This window comes from Globicephala melas, chromosome 19 (assembly GCF_963455315.2).
Source record: "Globicephala melas chromosome 19, mGloMel1.2, whole genome shotgun sequence".
Taxonomy (NCBI): domain Eukaryota; kingdom Metazoa; phylum Chordata; class Mammalia; order Artiodactyla; family Delphinidae; genus Globicephala; species Globicephala melas.
This window is the reverse complement of record NC_083332.1, coordinates 1300591-1306354: the sequence shown is the minus strand read 5'-3', so window position 1 is coordinate 1306354 and position 5764 is coordinate 1300591. Positions and strand designations below refer to the sequence as shown.

Genomic DNA, 5764 nt, shown 5'->3' with positions numbered 1-5764 from the left:
CCTCCGGCGCAGGAAGTCCCGCCCCTGACAACGCGAGCCAGTAACGCCCCTTTTCTGTGACGCCATCATTCCGGCCCTCACAGCCATCCCGCAAAGCACAGCCTACTGGGTAGTGTGATTCTTTTTTAAAAATTATTTTATTTATTCACTCATTCATTCATTCATTATGCGCTACGTCTTCGTTGGGGCCCGCGGGCTTCTCTGGTTGTGGTGCGCGTGGTAGCGTAGTTCTTGTTCTGCAGCCGGCCGGGAGAGGCTGTCTCTGTTTCTTCTAGGAGCCTGGGGCTCAGAGGCCTGGAGAGGAGCTGGAAAGGAAATGCAGAGGCTCTAATGAAGGAGGCGAGGCATGGGATGTTCCTAAAGGGAACGATCCAGATTTCCCTGTTGTGTTTTTTGCGTCTTGTCATTTAAGATGCTCGGAATATAACAAGTGGACATACTGTATTGTAAATTTTTTAATGTTCGTATTCTGCTGCCTCAACATCCCCACAGACTGGCTGTGAGCACATCCCCACCCCACCACCCCACCCCGGGTGACTGGGTACACCAGAGTGATGAGGCTGTGGCCCCAACTCAAGTTCCCCTTCTTGTCCTCCCATGACTTAGTGACATTCCAACCCACCAATGAAATCCCCCCATGACTTCTGCCTGGGTACTCCGCCCTGATCCCCAGTAATGGCACTTACCTAGGGGGCCCCACTCTTCTGCTTCGTTGAGAATGCTCTCCAGGTGCTCCTCCTATATGGCTCCTGTGTGGGGTGGCATGCCAGTCTCTCCTAGGACCTGTGAATATAATAAATCCTTTATATGCCTCTAAGGGTACAATTTCCACGACTGTGTTGTAGTGCTCCATAAAGACCCCACAAGTGGGACTTATTTCTCTCTTCACCATATGGGGGAGTAACACATGATATGATATCACTCAGATACAAAGTACCTTCACTCATAGCCGCAAACTAATAAACATTATCTTGTTTCTTTTCAAATACATGTGGATGGAAGCTTTACAATCAGTTTTCTCAGTTTCACTATGTTTGCTCAGAGTCAAGAAAGGGCTTCACACATGGCCATTACTGGGATGTTGGGGAGGAAGAGGTTGGTGTCCCTAAAAAAGATGGACAGTAGTGAAATCTTTTCTATAAACTTTTAAATAAATTGATGAAGTTCATCAAAAGTAAGTTGGGAAAATATAGGGTAGATTTTTTTTAAACGAGGGTGCTTTGACATAAATTATAATTTTAAGCATATGTTATTATCCAAGTATCTTTATTTTGTCTCTTCTGTTTTTTGAAGAGGTATTCCCTTTAAAGGGAGATATTGTTTTGTAGACTGCATTCAGCCAACAGGAACACAAAGGAAAACCTGAATGCACACACTGCAATGTCATTCAGTCACAAACTGCATGCTTTTTTTTTTTTTTTTCTGGCCGGGCTGCACGGATTTCGGGGATCTTAGTTCCCCGACTAGGGATCAAACCTGGAGCCATGGCAGTGAAAGTGCCAAGTCCTAACTACTGGACTGCCAGGGAATTCCCAATAAACTGCACTGCTCTTCAACTCTATGTAGCTCAAAGCTTCAGAGATAATTTTGTAGGCTTCAGTATGTGCAATCAAGGAACAATTAAAAAAGAGTTAAGCCAAGATCATGAGAGGGGAAATGGATGATATCTGTCAGGATGCCAAGTCGGAAGTAGATGATGTGGTATTCTGCCTGTTTCCCACACAAAATAATTCTTTCCTGCATGAGTACATCTCAGTGTTTCTGTTGAAACCCCAACAAGTCCAACTATTTTTTCCATATATTTCTAACTCAATTTCCTGAAATAGATACTGCTATGGTCTCAATGTTTGTTTTCCCCTCAATTCTTATGTTCAAAACCTAATGCCTAATGTCATGATATTAGGACATAGGATACTTGGTATATGGTTAGGTCAGAAGGGCTCTACCCTCATGAAAGGAACTGTGCCCTTATAAAAGAGGGCCCGGAAAGTTCACTGCTTTTACAATGTGAGGACATGGCAAGAAAAAGGAGGCTTTCTATGAAACAGGAAGTGGGCTCTCACCAGACACGGAATCCATGGGAAACTTGAGTTTGGACTTCCAGCCTCCAGAGCTGTGAGAAATAAATGCCTGTTGATTATAAGCCACCCAGTATATGATGTTTTCTTACAGCAGTTCGAATGGACTAAAACAAATAAAATTAATTTTAAAATATGAGACTTATCTGGGACTTCCCTGGCAGTCCAATGTGGGGGGTATGGGTTCGATCCCTGGGAGGGAAACTAATATCCTGCTTGCTGCATAGCACAGCCAAATAAATAATAAAATAAAATAAGATGGACTTCCCTGGTGGTCCAGTGGGTACTCCGTGCTCCCAATGCAGGGTGCCTGGGTTCGAACCCTGGTCAGGGAACTAGATCCCGCATGCATGCCACAGCTAAGAGTTCCCATGCCACAACTAAGAGTCTGCAAGCTGCAACTAACAGCCCACATGCCACAACTAAAAAAGATCCCGCATGCCACAACTAAACATGCCACAACGAGGATCCCACGCACTGCAACTAAGACAGGGCACAGCCTAAATAAATAAATAAATATTTTTTAAAATAATAAAATAAAATAAGAGACTTATCTGAAAAGAAGAGCCACTTACTAAATGTTTTTTCCTACTAGGAGAGTGCCTACCACGATCACAGTCTTAGTATGTGTGCAACAGGGGCACCTTATCCCTGAGATAAACATTTCATTATTATTTGAGCATGATGTTAGTTGTCCAAATAATTATCCTGAAAAATTGCTAGAGTTGAGGGATCCAGCTCTTGCCTCCCTGATCTTTACAAACTGTATTTTGAGGTAACTGAACGGAAGATTATGGAAAAACTCTTCTTTACAGAGGATTTCTAGCTAATAAATGCAGAAATAGCAGAAGTAGGTGAAATGTTTCAACAGCTTATAAAATAATCAACGACATCAGTGCATGCTGATACAATAGATAAAATAGGTAAAAATACAATAGATAAAAGATGCATGGAAACTTGGTACCTGGAGAGAAACGCTAATAACATTGGAAACCAAACACAAAAGAGAGACACACAGACATCAGAACAGGCTTATGTGATACAGTCACAATTTCTTAACATTGTATGTGGAGTATTAAGGCCAAAGGATGAATCTGAATTTCAAACTTGTTTGGATGGCAAGACTATTCACTGAAATTGGAAATGAATTTCTGTTATTCATGATGAGTTCATGGTGTGTTTAAGACATTCAAGTGGACGCTTTGGATTGAGGAGGTTGATGGGCATTCGGAACAGAATTAGGATCTGAGTTAGGGCTGGACACAGACACTTACCAGCTGGCTGAGCAGAATGAAGGATGTTTTGAAAACAAGAAATATGAAAATATTTTTCTTCTTATTTAAGAATTTACTGTATATCTACACTAACTTTAGAGCAATGGGAAAGCGTAGAGAATGTAGATATTTACAAACCCTAATAATGTCAATTTATTTCCTGTAAAGTTGCCAAAGGCATGTAAGGGGGAAAGGATAATATATTGAACAAATTTGCCGGAAAAATTATATGGTGGGGCTTATGTTAAAAATAAATTTAGGGGGCTTCCCTGGTGGCGCAGTGGTTGAGAGTCCGCCTGCCGATGCAGGGGACACGGGTTCCTGCCCCGGTCCGGGAGGATCCCACATGCTGCAGGGCGGCTGGTCCCATGAGCCATGGCCGCTGAGCCTGCGTGTCCGGAGCCTGTGCTCCGCAACGGGAGAGGCCACAACAGTGAGAGGCCCGCGTACCGAATAAATAAATAAATAAATAAATAAATAAATAAATAAATAAATAAATAAATAAATGAATTTAGGGACTTCCCTGGTGGTACAGTGGTTAAGAATCTGCCTGCCAATACAGGGGACACGGGTTCGATCCCTGGTCCGGGAACATCCTACATGCTGTGGCGCCACTAAGCCTGTGAGCTGCAACTACAGACCCCGCGTGCCTATTGCCCAAGAGCCACAACTACTGAAGTCTGTGAGCCACAACTCCTGAGCCCACATGCTGCAACTACTAAAGCCCATGTGCCCAGAGTCCGTGCTCCGCAACAAGGGAAGCCACCGCAACAAGAAGCCCGCGCACCGCAACAGAGTAGCCCCCGCTCTCTGCAACTAGAGAAAGCCTGCACACAGCAACGAAGACCCAGCGCAGCCAAATATAATAAATCAATAAAATAAATAAATTAAAAAAAAAAAGAATGTTGCCTTCAGTAGCTCCCTGGTGGTCCAGTGGTTAGGACTCGGCCGTGGGCCTGGGTTCAATTCCTATGCGGGGAACTAAGATCATGCAAGCCGGGCAGTGGGGCCAAAAAAAAAAAAAGAATATTGCCTTCTCAGGTTTTAAATCTTCCTCTTTTTAATTTGTAGTACTTAAAAAAATAGTAGTACTTATTGAATTTATTATTTATATATTAACTCTTTTAAAATTATAGGTAGCTCAATATCTTCTTAAAGGGTTTTTTTCTTGTTTCAATTTTAATTTTTTTTAAATAAAAGAAGCCTGCTATTATCATATAGTTTGTGCATATGCTGTGAAAATTTTTATATTTGCTTTGAGAACTCCTGCAAGGCATGACAAATTAATAGTGTTGTAGAATGTGAAATAAAATGGAATCACTGATGTCACGGGGTTTTAACGTGGAGCTGGAAGGCTATTAATTAGTGGACATCCTGCACCTCCCCACCTGGTGAAACCATGAACTTTTGATCTGAGCCAACCTGCAAATATTCCAAGGACTCTGCAATAACACTTGCAACTTGTCACACTAATGGACTATTACTTCCCTCTAGTGATAGTCTTAGTACACAATCCTGTTCAACCAAGACTAACTTCTGCCTCCAATTCCAATTAAAATTCTGTAATACAAAACTCTCTTTGCATTTAAAATCCCCTGTATTTTACTCCCTAGCAGAATACCTTTTGGGTTGCTACTTGAATGCGTGTCCCGAATTGCAATTCTGTGATCCCAAGTAAATGTGTTGTGCTTGATTACTGCCTCTCAGGTTTACTGAGGTGGACAGTATCAACGATAGACTAATGTTATCTAACTTTATGTAGTTATTATTTTAGACAATAATGAAGTACACCGAGATTTTTTTTGCATATAATTCCCTTTTTAATTCCAAAATCTTATTGAATTGATTTTTCTTACTTGAAAACTCTTCCAAGATTTTCATAAAGAAACAAAAACAACAAATAAGGACTGTGGCTTGTCTCAGTCTTTTCACAACTGGAATGCATTTTTTTCTAATCCTATATAAAGTTTTATGCTGAGAAATACGAGCTAAAGCAGAATTTTATAAATGTTATGGATACAGGTTTTGCTGGGTCTAATTTTATGTGTTTTATTTAATTTTTTTTTTAATTTGAAATATAGTCGATTTACAAGGTTCCCTTAGTTTCAGGTGCTGTAAATACATTTTTTTCCTGGCCGCGCCATGCACCTTGGGGGATCTTATTTCCCTGACTAAGGATCGAACCCGCCCCCGCTGCAGTGGAAGCCCGGAGTCTTACCCACTTTACCGCCAGGGAAATCCCTTGACGCGTTTCTAATTTGTCCTTCCCGCACCTACTTGGCCCATTAATGCCCAAACAGGTTGGGGGTGGGTCTAGTCCGCACCGCACTCGGTGGCTTGAGGGGAACTACATTACCTAGAAGACTGTGCGCGGATCGGCTTGTTCTCCGCACCAATGAAGGCCCCAAACAG

General features: G+C 42.0%; 1 long non-coding RNA gene across 2 annotated transcripts; it reads right to left on the bottom strand.

The window, feature by feature from the left end:
• Positions 1-171: 171 nt before the first annotated feature.
• Positions 172-5758, bottom strand: LOC132593902 (uncharacterized). 2 transcript variants are annotated; one of them, XR_009559937.1, is made up of 4 exons: positions 5709-5758; positions 2064-2113; positions 687-783; positions 172-305 (listed from the first exon to the last, which is right to left on the bottom strand). It is a non-coding gene; the product is annotated as an uncharacterized lncRNA (long non-coding RNA). The 2 variants fall into 2 exon arrangements; XR_009559936.1 differs by lacking the exon at positions 5709-5758 and adding an exon at positions 5571-5674.
• Between the last annotated feature and the right edge of the window lie 6 nt (positions 5759-5764).